At 38.6% G+C, this 13,416-nt stretch overlaps 1 protein-coding gene across 3 annotated transcripts in view; it reads right to left on the bottom strand.

Moving 5' to 3' along the window:
- PLA2G7 (phospholipase A2 group VII) overlaps positions 1–13,416 on the bottom strand; it is an 84,875-nt gene that overhangs the window by 52,237 nt on the left and 19,222 nt on the right. The gene's annotated exons all lie outside the window — the stretch shown is intronic.

The following is a 13,416-nucleotide window of genomic DNA, read 5'->3' as shown; positions in this document are numbered from 1 at the left end:
ATAAAAATGAAAAGTTTACACTAAATAGCCTCTGAGGTCCCTCTGAGGTCTAGATCTTTGAACCTATGCCTGCAGTTTAAACTTATTTTTTTAAAGCAGCTAAAACTTGAGAACTTAATACAATTTTCTTTTTGGCATATTTGATATAATAATCTTTAGAAAATGCACAGAAATGGATCCCCTAAGCCCTGATTTTTTTTCATATGTTAAGGGCAAAGATAGCGCTAAAAATTAACACCTACACATGTCATAAAACTTCATAAAAGAACATGTGCTGTACAATGGCAAAAGTCACCATCAACAACAAAACGGTAATATAACTGATAAATTCTCATGTTATTCTGACTGACAAGAAGACATTGTTGGAGGGTACCTTAGTACAGAAGCGTAGCAGCAAGCACCCTAGCATACCCAGGGTGGCTGCTAACATATGTACTTAGATCTGCTTTTTTTGAAGGAAAACAACTCAAAATGGGTTAACAATCTTACCTTAATCAATCAAACATCAGAGAATACAAACAGAAGCTACAAGCAGACAGAGACAGATCAGAAGACAGGGCTTCCCACTGTCTGACCATTACATCCATACCTAGTTGGCTGCCCAGAATCTCATCTGGCCAAATCACACAACTCTTCCCAAAGTGAGCCCCAAAGCAAAACCTCACATCAGAGTATATAGAGATAGCCCTCTCCTGGGTCAGAGACCATCACAAACTTCATGAAACACTGCCCAATCACAAAGTAACAAGGTGTGGGCATTCCTGAAAAACAAGCCTCCCTCTACAGGCTCCAGGTGAGCACATTCAGCCTATTAGGGGTCAGAGAATATTCTCAAATCAAGGAAGGTTCTCAGAGTCACTTAAGCCTTTCAAAGGGCCAAGGGGCAGGGAAGATCTTCAGATTCTTATTCCCATAACAAGTATTCCCAAACAGATTCTTATTCCCATAACATCTCTGGCTCTAGAGTTCAAATCCTACCTTTGGTGATTGCTACTTGTGTGAGTTTGGACAAGTTGACACATCTCCCTGGACCTCAGTTTACTAATCTGTCAAAGGGGGTAAATTAAATATTCTGGGGCAGCTAGGTTTCACAGTGGAGAGAGCACCAGTCCTGGAGTCAGGGGGACCTGAGTTAGAATTTGGCCTTAGACACTTACCATCTGTGTGACACATACAAGTCACTTAACCTCTAATTACCTACAAAAATGTTTTTAATGCCCTGTGAGTTTCCATTAACTCTAGATCTATGACACTAAGATATCGTTGCTAACCAGAACTAAGAAAAGGCAAAGCACATCAGCATCTTTGCCAAGAAAATCCCAAGTGGGGTCACAAAGAGTTGGACATGACTGAAAAATGACTGAACAAGGCAAAACCTTTAATCCACTGATAATTTGGCATATACCACTGCCACTCCACTTTCTTATTTTTCATCACCTTTATCTCTGAAGTCATATCTCTTAAACAGGATCTCCTCATTGACCCTTGGCTTCATTTCACATGAAATATCATCATTATTCAATAACTAACTTTGTATTATCAGTCATTATAACATTAATATACAGGATGTCCAAAAAAGTATTAGTGCAGTTTTACATTTTAATAATGTAACTGTACTGCTAGGTGACACAGTGCTGGGCCTAGAGTCAGGAAGACTCCTCTTTCTGAGTTCTGGGCCCCAGACCCTCATACTAGTTGTGTGACCCTGAGAAAATCATTTAACCCTGTTTGCCTTAGTTTCCTCATCTGTAAAATGAACTGGAGAAAGAAATAGAAAACCACTCTAGTATTTTTGCCAAGAAAACCCCAAAAGTGGTTATGAGAGTCAGACACAACTGAAAAATGACTAAGCAACAATAAAAACTCTATTCCTTCTAGGGAAAACAAAACCCCTAGTGCAGACTTCTGTAACATTTTACCTATAGCCAAGGCCCCCTTTTCTTCTTCTCTCCCCTTCATCTTTCTGAAGTCTTGGCCTAGACAGCAGAGACCTGTCTCTTTGGTGTTAGGTCTCTATTTGGGAGATCTGACTTTGTCAGCCAAAAGTCTAACAAACAGGAAACAAACAGGTCTGCTCCATGGACTAATGGATTATATACATATATATAATATTGGGGTTAAGTAACTTGCCCAAGGTTACACAGCTAGTTTTGTGTGTGTGTGTGTGGGTGTTAAGTGTCTGAGGCTAGAACCGAACTCAGGTCCTCCTGACTCTGGCGCCAGCGCTTTACTCCCTGCCCCAGGATAATATTTTTTAAAAATTATTTGTTATGTTTTTGTTTGTTTGTTTTTGGAGGAGGAAGGTAGGGCAGTTGGGGTTAAGTGACTTGCCCAAGGTCGAATGGCTATTAAGTGTTTTGAACTCAGGCTGACTCCAGCCACCTAGCCACCCCATTGATATCTTTTTACAACAGTCTTTCTGATATATCAGTGCATGCCGTGCCCCCCCCCCCAACAAACTGAAACTTTCTTCATAAAACAATTTGGCAAAAATAATACATAGTGAGTATATAACAATGCATGCAACATTTTGTCCCTATTGTCCCTTGCCTCTCTGCAAAGAGGAGGGAGGTTGTTGTGCTTTATTACCTATCTCTGGAACCATGAGAGGCTATTGTACTTACTCAGAGTATGGTTTCCTTTTTCATTTTATACTATTGTAGTTATGGTGTACATGATTTTTTTAAAACCTTTTTAAAAACCTTCAGTCTTTCCAAAGATCTATGACTTCCTCAGTGTGACTATTCTGTCACCACATATTACAACATCTCCATTCCTCAGTAAATGTCTTTCATTCATTGCTATTACCAAGGAAATTCGTGTTGCCAGAATCTGGAGTCCTGCCATGAACACTAGCAATAAACATCATCATTTCAGAATGGGCTAAAGACAATTATAAATCCCTATCTTTTACAAATGTCTTATACATTAACCTTTCTGTTTGACACTTGCCAATGTTGAAACTCTAAAGAAGAACCAAAAGGCTAATATAAACCAAGTCATGGATAAATGACTTTACTTTAAGCTCTACCATCTCTGAAGTCCCCTTCCAGCCATAGGTCTATGAATCAGAGGCTTGGCAGAGCTGACTCAAGGTAGTTCCTGTGAATCAGATTGTTAATTTTTAGTACACCACCTGAGAAATCATCAGAACTGCAAATCAGGTTTTTTTGTTATTGTTTTTGCTTTTTGGAGGGCAATCGGGGTTAAGTGACTTGCCCAAGGTCACACAGCTAGTTTTTGTGTTGTGTCTGGGGACAGATTTGAACTCAGGTCCTCCTGACTCCAGGGCCGGTACTCTATTCACTGTGCCACCTAGCCACCTGAAAATTGAGTTTTGATTTATAGTTTAGTCAATTATCTAGATTTAAGAAAGTGATGGAGAAATGGTGATAATGTAAATTAAATTTAAAAGTATACCATGAGACATTTCCTCCCCCTTCCCCAAGAGTGAGTTGTTAATTGTTTTCTAGCACTTCCCCCACTATGATCCTATGTGAAACAGCCCACAAAGCCTCAGATGACTTCTACAAAAAAAAAATAGTTTAGGACATCTCATCGGGGAGAGTAGATAAAGCTGCCAAATAAAATATTAACAACCTTAGTAATGACAGCAAAGAACCACAGCAGGAAAGAAAAACAAAATGAGATACTTTGTTATTGTAGAAATAAAAGGTAAGCAGAAGGTCTTTTGACTCTAGTTGCAGGGTTTCTGCTTCAGCCTCACACAGAATTTGCTTTTAGTTTTCAAATATCCATGTTTGCCATTATGTTTCATTAGCCTAAGGTGCCTAGGGTTATTATACTCAACCCCACCCATGGGCATCAGCATGCTGGTAATTGTTTAACAGCTGGTTCTCAAAAAACAACAACAAAAACCCCCAAACCAAAAACCCTCTACCTGTGACACACTTTAATGTTTAATTTGCATTATTAACATTTTCTTCATCCTTTCTCAAATCTAGACAGTCAACCAAATAATAATTCAAACTTTGATTTGTAGCATTTGCCAGTTTCAGGGGGTATAAATGCACAAACTGATAAAACTAAGATCTAATCAGATTATCCTCTGAACTCAAACTACGAAAACACACTTTAACTTTAAAAGCTTCTAAGGTGACAATTGGAAGACTTTGAAGGTATACAAAACAATGCAAAGATTATCAATGCAACCTGAACAGCTGCACTTCTTAGCTTTCTAGGCGCCAGACTGCTTTCTCACTAAGGGGGGAACCAAGGGTATGGGATTGGCGTCACCAAGTAGATCTGAAAGCATTTCAGAAGCTGGAGCTTATAGACCTTCAAACAACTATTTGGTGGTGGCAGCATAGAAAAATTGTAGGGTGGCTCTTTTTTTTTCTGGTCCTGTTGTTTTGAGGGAGATGGGGAAATCACTTATCACATGTGCTCCGTCACTGTGTTATTTCCATGATGAGGGATGGAAAAGAAGGGTGGGGAGATGTCACAGGATAAGTGTGGAAAAGCAGTGCCTGGCACATTCATAACAACTAGAGACACATCAGCAGGTTTTTTTAACCTATCTCTTCAACATCAAGCAAAAGTAGAGCATCAAATAGGGAACAAGAGAGGACTCACTCTTTAAAAAATATTATATACACACACATACATACAAATTCACATACATCTTCCTTGTAACCCGCATTTGGGAGCTAAAGGTACCACTTACCTTTGTTGAATAATAATAATAATTTGCTAAATTATATCCTAGGCAGTTCTGTGAACTTTTGTGTGTGTATGTTTTGTACGTATGTTTTAATAAATTTAATATAATTGCCTTTCTTTGTAATCCTATATATTTAATCTTATGCATTTAAAAGCATTCTAAGCAGGGGTCCATATAGGCTATATCAGACTACCAAAAGGGATAAAGATACAGAAAAAGTTAAGACCTTCTGATTTAGAGGGTCTGGATCAAATAAAATATTAATCAAATTTCCCAACAAGTCATGATGCTAGCTTACTGATTTGCAAGGTCTGGATTTAATAGACCAAATGCAGAAAGGTAGCAATCATCCAGAAAGAAGACACCCAATGGACAATTTAATTACCATCCACTTCTTAACTTCTGTGTGGGTGTACCTTGATTTATGTAAGAGGTATGTTTCAGAAAACCTGTAGTAAACAGCTTTTTCAAGTTGAATCAATGTGCCAAATGGGTCTAGAAATTTAAAGGGATAATGAAATAAATATTGTTGTAAATGAAAAGCTCCTTTTATGAAATCAATCACATCTTTCCTCTCTTCCTCTCTCCCAAACTTATCATTCTTGTAAAATGAGGATCTTTTCATATATTGGATTTTCTCAAGGGCAGAGTCCACTATGGCAGGTATTTCCAACTGGTCGATGGTGAAGTTCAGCTCAAATGACTTGATTTGGCAGCCTACATCATATCACAGATATGGTTACCTGGATCTATAGCTCTTACTACTATCATATACTCAGAAATTTCTAGGCTACAGTGAAATAAAAATCAGCCATACTAGAAGTATGCTTCAAGAGCTTAAGGATCATTTCTTACAGAATCTTTCTATCCTTTTCAGAGTTTAGAATGTAATTTGTATTCAGCCATGTTAATCAGGTCCAACTCTCTGTGACCCCACTTGGGTTTGTTTGTTTGTTTGCAAAGCTACTGGAGTAGTTTGCCATGTCCTTCTCCAGTTCATTTTACAGATGAGGAAAGTGAGGCAAACAGGGTCATGAATTGCCCAAGGTCACACAATTAGTAAGTGTCTGAGGTCAAATTTGAATTCAGGAAGATGAGTCTTCCTGATTGTAAGCTCAGTGCTCTTTCCATTGCGTTGACTAGCTGCCTCTTTAGAACATAATAGGCACTTAATAAATGTCTTTTGTAGAGGAATTTGGAACTATTCCCCAAAGGGCTATAAAACTGTGCATACTCTTTGATCCAGCAATACCACTTCTATACCTGTACCCCAAAGAGATCATACAAATGGGGAAAGGATATTTACAGCAGCTCTTTATGTGGAGGCAAAGAATTGGAAATTGAGGGGATGCCCATCAATTGGGGAATAGCTGAAAAAGTTGTGGTATATGAAAGTGATGGAATACTATTGTTCCATGAGAAATGATGAAGGATTTTGGAAAAACCTGGAAAGACTCACATGAACTGATGCTGGTGAAATGAACAGAACCAGGAGAACATTGTACACAGTAACCACAATATTGTGTGATGACCAACTTTGATAGACTTAGCTCTTCTCAGCAATGTAATAATCTAAGACAATTCCAAAAAACTCATCATGGAAAATGCTATCCACATCTAAAGAAAGAACTATGGAGTCTGAATGCAGATCAAAGCATACTATTTCCTCTTCTTTCTCATGGCTTTTCCCTTTTTTTCAGATTCTTCTTTTACAACATGACTAATGTAGAAATGTGTTTAATGTGATTGTAGATGGATAGCCTGTATCAGACTGCATGCCATCTTGGGGAGAGGAAGGGGAGAGAGCGAGAAAAATTGAGAGCTCAAACTCTTATAAAAGTGAATGTTGAAAACTAAAAATAAATACATTAATTAATTAAAAAATAAATTGTAATTTAAAATCCCCAGCCTTAAGAACTACATGTGATGACTAGGAAGCAAGGAAGACACATATGAAAAGGACACACAGCAATGCATAAATGAATTCTGTGCTGATGAGAACTTTCTAGGGCTATGTAATGTGAGCAGTTGTGTGGTATGCTAGGATAAAGCATGATGCTAAAGGCAAACTCATCAGTTTAATTCTTGTATGGGCTTTGGATACTAGCATGTTACAGCTGGATGGGACCTTAGAGTTCATTCAGTCCAGCTGGAAAACTGAGATAGGTTGAATCTTTTCCCCAAGGTCACACAGTTTATGACAAAGCCAGGACTAGACCCTAGGTCTTTTAGTGTTCTCTCCTTTATACTACTCAGCACAGTGTCTAGCATAAATTGGGAGTTTGATAAATGTTTATTGACTTGCTGACTCATCTGTCTTGCCAATGGAACTAAGGGAAGAGAGTGTGGATTGTGACTTTCAACAAGTCCCCACTACCAGGAAATAAAGAAAAAGCATGTGTCCCTCTGACTTAGGGTTGAGGGTCAGGGTCAGGGGAGATGACTCATACATGTTATCTTTGTATATAAAATGTAAAACAGTTTTAATTATAAATGCAGAGCAGATGCTGAAATGTTGCCTATGAGCTCTCCTGGTTTACGTCTTTTCCCCAGCAATACCAGAGCATACAAGCACCTGAACTAGCTGTTGAATGTTAATGATTGTTTGTTCTATGGGTATCATTGAGCAGAGTCACCAAGTTGACTTAGAGGTGCAAGGCCCTGTTTACCTGTCACTTGAACTTCTCCCTTGGATTATTGCAAAAGCCTCCTAACAACTCTCCTTGCTTCCTGCCTTTCTCTTTCTCAATCCACCCCATACATCAGGGCCAGATTAAACTCCCTAATATAAAACTGAGATCACATCACTCCCCTACTTAAAAGTTTTCAGTGGCTCTCCATGGTTGTAGAGGTGTTTTTCAGTCATGTTCGACTCTTTGTTGACCCTGTTTGAGATTTTCTTGACAAAGATACTAGAATGGTTTTGTCATTTCCTTCTCCTGCTCATTTTACAAATGAGGAACTGAGGCAAATAGGAAAGTGACTTGTCTAGGGTCACACAATTAGGACAGGTCTGAGGTCAGATTTGAACTCAGGAAAAGAATTCTTCTTGACTTCAGGTCTGATACTCTATCCACTGGTCCACCTAACTGCCCGAGCTCTCCCTAGACTATTAAGCAAAGTTCAAATTCCTCAGTGTGAAAGAGAAAGCCTTCTATAATCTCACCGTTACCTTCTTTCTGTATTTATCTCTCTCTAGGCTCCTCTCATGCACCAGTCAAACCAGCTGATTCATAATTTTTGAAGTGATCCTATACTTTCCTACCTTGATATTAGTATATACTCATACTTAAATTCCTTCCCTCTGTTCCACCACCCATTTTTTTCAAATTTCAAATGCTAACCCGCTACACACTGCTTTCCCCTATCTTCTAACCAAACATAATTACTCCCTCTTTTCAACTGTCATAACCTTTCTATATCTCTCATGTAGTTAAATGGCATAGATAGAATGCTGGATGTGGATTCAGAAAGACCTGAGTTCAAATCCAGTGTCAGACACTTAATAAGCTCACTTGTGTGAGCTTAGCCAAGTCATTTCATGTCAGCCTCAGGTCCCTCATATGTAAAATGGGGATAATAACACCACCCTCTTTCTAGGGTTATTGTGAGGACCAAATGAATTAATATTTGTAAAGTGCTTTATAAACCTTAAAACACTGTGTAAATTTTAGCTATTATTCTATGTTGTACTAAATCGACAAGCTGTTGTTTGGTTGTTTTTCAATCATTTGTGACTCTTTGTGACCCTGTTTGGAGTTTTCTTGGCAGAGATGTTAAAGTGGTTTGCTATTTCCTTCTCCAGCTTATTTTATAGATGAGAAAACTGAGGCAAACTGGTTAAGTGACTTGCCCAGGGTCATACAGCCACTAAACTGACATATGCACAAGTCTTATGCATCCTATTAAACATTAGGTTCCCTGATGATACACAATGTGGCTTTTCTATTTAAAAAAGATACTCCCATGGTGCCTAGCTCAGGGCCTTGTATGTAACAGTACCTCTAAAAAGTATTTGTTGATTTGAATCTATTTTTGAAAAGAGGGGAGCTGAAGGGCCCCAAAGAAGACTTTACATAGTAGTTAATTTGCTTAGGTTCCAAAAAAAAATGAAGGCTTTTATTTTTTAATGATGAAATGAAGACTTCATGGCTTGAGTCACAATAAATACAGCTAGAAAGGGCAAAAGTAATCCCCAGGTTATACCCAGGTATTTGCTGTCTGGCCTTATGATATACCCACCCCTTGGGCTAATGTACTGTACAGCCAATCCCAGCATGCAATGTGGAAATTCAGTCAGAGTAAAATGAACAATAGGGAACAGAAAGTGGATGGAGGCCAGAGGCCCCCAAATGAGTCCTCAGAACCAAGTACACAATCAAGGGCCTCAGTCACTGGATAATGAGAGGGTTGTTTCTCTGTACAGTGACACCTTTTACATTTCTAACCCACTAGAGCTAAGCAAGACAGAAGCAGTGAGATAGAGTGGGGGAAAAATCCCTACTGGCTTTGTGTTCAAATGTGACCTCTAATATTACCTATGTGACTTTGGGCAGTTGACCATTAAATGCCTCCTTGGTCTAAGGAGGGAGCTGGATTTACTGGAGGGTCTTCCAGGTCTCTTCTAGCTCCAGAAATATGATCCTAAGACTGAGAGCATGATAGAAGGAGGATTCCCAACTCTTTCATCAATCTGAAGCTACCTCACGACAAATGTTTATAAGGGCCAAAGGAAAAATCTCTTTCGAATCAAGTTCAGATCCTTTTTTTTTTTTTTTTTTGCTTTTTAGAGGGCAGTTGTGGTTAAGTGACTTGCCCAAGGTCACAAGCTGTTTTTGTGTTAAGTGTCTGAGGCCAGATTTGAACTTAAGTTCTCTTGATTCCAGGGCTGGTGCTCTATTCACTATGGTTCAGATCCTTCTTTAGCTGTTCTACTCTGAAAACATAGATCAGGGGCTAGCTCTTAAATTGGCGTTCATGACCTTGTTTTAAAAAATATTTTGATAACTGTATTTAAAAAGCCTTCTTTTAATATATTGTATGTTGTTTTGTAGGGCAGTTAGATGGTGCAGTGGATAGAGGGCCAGGCCTGGAGTCCAGGAGATTCATCTTTTTGAGTTCAAATCTGGCCTCAGATAGTTGGGTGATCCTAGTCAAGTCACCTAACACTGTTTGCCTCAGTTTCCTCATCTGTAAAATGAACTGGAGAGAGAAATGGCAAACTACTCCAGTATCTTTGCCGAGAAAACTCCAAATGGGATTAAGAAAAGTCGGACACAACTGAAATGACTGTATAATAACAAAACCCAGGAACATAGTGATATTCATTTAAACAACAGGAAAAAGTGAATTTTAGATAAATTAAAGCCATGTTAAAACAACAGCTACAGTAGTAATAATAATGAGGAGAAGAAAGAGGACAATTAACATTTTTATAGTGCTTTAGGGTTTACAAGCATGTTACAAATGTCTTATCCTTCCAACAATGGGAAGTAGGTGCTATTATAATCCCCAACTTACAGAGGAGGAAACTGAGGCAGATAGTGCCTAGGGTTACATAGCTAATGAATGTCTGAGGCTAGATTTGAATTTAAGTCTTTCTGATCCTGGGTCCAGGGTTCTTTCCACTGTATCACCTACCTGCTGAACAGGCGATAACAATAACAAGCAATAAATGGTAGGATAATAAGATCATAGATTTAGAGCTTCTATGGACCCTCAGGGGTCACTTAGTCCCACCCCACCATTTTAGAGATGAGGTAACAGGCCAAAGGAGGTTAAGTGACTGATCCCAGGTAATACAGGTAAAAAAAATAGATGTAAACCCAAGTCCTCCAACTTTAAATTCAGTGTTCTTTCCAAATACATGACAGCACTTTTAAAAGGGACTTTCATATATATTTAATCCTCACACTTGTACTCAAAGGTAGGATATAGGTTACATTAGTATCATTTTTTTTACCCACGAGAAAATTGTGAAAGGGAGAAGTTATTTCTCCAAAGGCACATAGTAAGATAGTGATGGGGTCTAGAATTCAAATGGCACACAATGTTCAGTCAGTATATATGAAGCAAGGATGAATTTTATTTTTTCCCTCTTCTCAACTAGTTAATTTATCACAGACTTAAAAGCTTGCAGTCACTTAGCCTGATTCCACAAGTGTACTACATGTGACCATTTAAAAATAGAGCAAAGGTCACTTTCAGAGTACCCTAAGTAACTGGTGTCACTTGGAAAGGCTGTATAAAGGAACAAAGGCAGGTACCAGGACGTATTGTGTCTCCTGCTCAGTCCTCCAAACAACAAAAATTTCCTTGTAACTACATAATTTTGCACCTCCTTCCTTCTTTGTAGAGGTGGGTGACCAGAGGTGTGGGATATTGCAAATACTGTAAAGCAAGACATTGTTGATGGGTTGTTTTGTTTTGCCTAATTGCCTTCCTTATTCCCTCCCCTCCTTTTTCTCTCTCAATATTTATTCTAAAAGTAGGCACACTAGATAACAAGGAAGCCAAAGGTGAGATGTTTGTTGATGAAGGTGACATAAAAACAAAAGAGATCATTTGTTTTGCTGGACTGTACATATTTGCAACAGGAGTTTTGTTTTTCCTTTCTTTCTCAGTGGGGGAGAAGGGAGAGGAAAGAATGTAGATTTCTAACAATTGAAAAGAAATATTATTTTTTTTAAGAAGAGAACAAAAAAGACTTCAAATTTTTTTTAAGCCTGCAAAATTTCAGCTCTAATTAGGACGATGGAAATGTAAGCAGCATTTAGTATGTCTGTCAAACGCCCTACACAGGGCTTAATACTGTCCACATTCCAAGGGGTCAATCAATAGTCTAGCCATGCATATTTCTATGGGCCTTGTTAGAAGTTGTGACTCCATTAAATTTTGCTACTTTAGATTTCTCTTTGTCTCCATCTTTTCCTGGGCCAAATTTCACTTTATCTTGTTTACATGCTGTTGCCTCTTCTACTTACAATAACTAACATATATGTAGCACTTCAAAATTTACAAAGCATTTCATATTATATTCTCACTTGAATCTCATAACAACCCTTTCAGGTAGGTGCTATTATTATCCTTATTTTACATATGAGGAAACTGATGCAGTGACTTACAGAGAATCACAGTTAGTATCGAGGAGATTGAGGCAGGATTTGAACCTGGATCACCTGGACTCCAAATCCGGGGCTCTATTCACCATTCTAGGCTGCCTAATTTAGGTTTCTTCTCCATAAAAGGAGGGGGTTGGACTAGATGGTCTCTGTGGTCCCTTCTAGCTCTCAATCTATAAAGTACAGGTCCATGCTGTTTTTCATCTCAGGGCCTAGTACTGTCTAGCACATAGTAGACCCTTAAGTGTTCATTGAATGAAGAGAAACCTGGCTTAAGTGAAGAAATCAGGCTGTGAACAAGAAAGAAGACACTTGATTTTCTCCTTTTCTTGCAGAGAAAATTCATTCCCTAGGTATGAAAGAAAGAGGATTTCAATAAAGGGGAAAACCAGCTGATATTCCCCAGAGTGGGAAGTTTTTGGCTACAGCACAATGTCAATGAGTTAAGGGTCATAGGTTTCAGCCTACTATGTAAAAAAAGATCTGTGCTATTTCATTACTATAAGAAAAAAAATAAATCAAAGCATAGTCACTACTGACAGTAATGTCATCTTGTATACAGAGGTTAGGCTTTGGGATGTTCAGCTGGTGTCCCTGCATAAAGGACTGAGGAAAGAGAATGGAATAGAGAGAAAACCTAACAGAGGAATGAAATAATATGGAACGTGCACCCAAGGGGGTCCTAAGCCAACAAACTATTTACCTAGGCCCTACATGTGAATCTATTAGAGGGCACCAGACCAAGAGATCTAAAGAGACACTAGAACCACCACTGATATACTAGAACTGGATACCATTCTGCAACCTTACAATGCTCAATGGTATACATAGTAGAAGCCCAATAAATAAATATGATTAAATAGAGAGACTGTTGTACAAGGGAAAGAACCTGGCTTTGGAACAAAAGACCTAGAAATCTTGCCTTTGACAAACTATTTGTGTGACCCCAGACAAGTTCCCTCACTTCTCTAGTTCCTAATTTCCTTATCTGCAAAATGAAGTGGTTGGGCTAGATCAGTGGTGTTGAACTCAAATGGAAGCCACTATCTGTACATGAGGATTGCTGAAGGCTGAATATTGCTTTGGTTTTTTTTTTTAAATGCAATATTATCTGTTTTATTGTAATTTTAAAAATTATTTTAACTATTCCCCAATCTGGTTCAGCTTCAAGTCCAGCTATTTACAGTTCTGGGCTAGATCTCTAAGTCGTGGTTCAGTTCCAAATCTATCAGCTTCCGATGAGAGTAGAAAATTGGGTTGAATTTTAAACAGAAATCTTAGTACTGCATGTTTTCAGACTACCAAAAACTCAGAGACCATCTCTGCCATCTGGTTAAAAATAATGGCTAGAGGAATGGGGGTAAACGACTTGTCCTTCTCCCCAACACTCATATATAGGGCTGCATAATTAGCTTGAATCCTGTTTATTATCCGAGGCTCATATCACATGGGTAAGTGACTTGCTGTAACTCACAAGTCTCCTTTCTAATTGTTCCCTTATCTTGAAACAGCGGTAGGTGCAAATCACAATAAAAATGGCAACCAACAGCATGCCAACCTTTCCGAGAGAGAGAGAGAGAGAGAGAGAGAGAGAGAGAGAGAGAGAGAGAG

The sequence above is a fragment of the Petaurus breviceps genome, unplaced genomic scaffold (genome assembly GCF_028583685.1).
Source record: "Petaurus breviceps papuanus isolate PSGF00001 unplaced genomic scaffold, PetGlider_PUasm1.0 90701, whole genome shotgun sequence".
Taxonomy (NCBI): domain Eukaryota; kingdom Metazoa; phylum Chordata; class Mammalia; order Diprotodontia; family Petauridae; genus Petaurus; species Petaurus breviceps.
The sequence above is the reverse complement of the archived record's forward strand: the minus strand, read 5'-3'. Positions and strand labels throughout refer to the sequence as shown.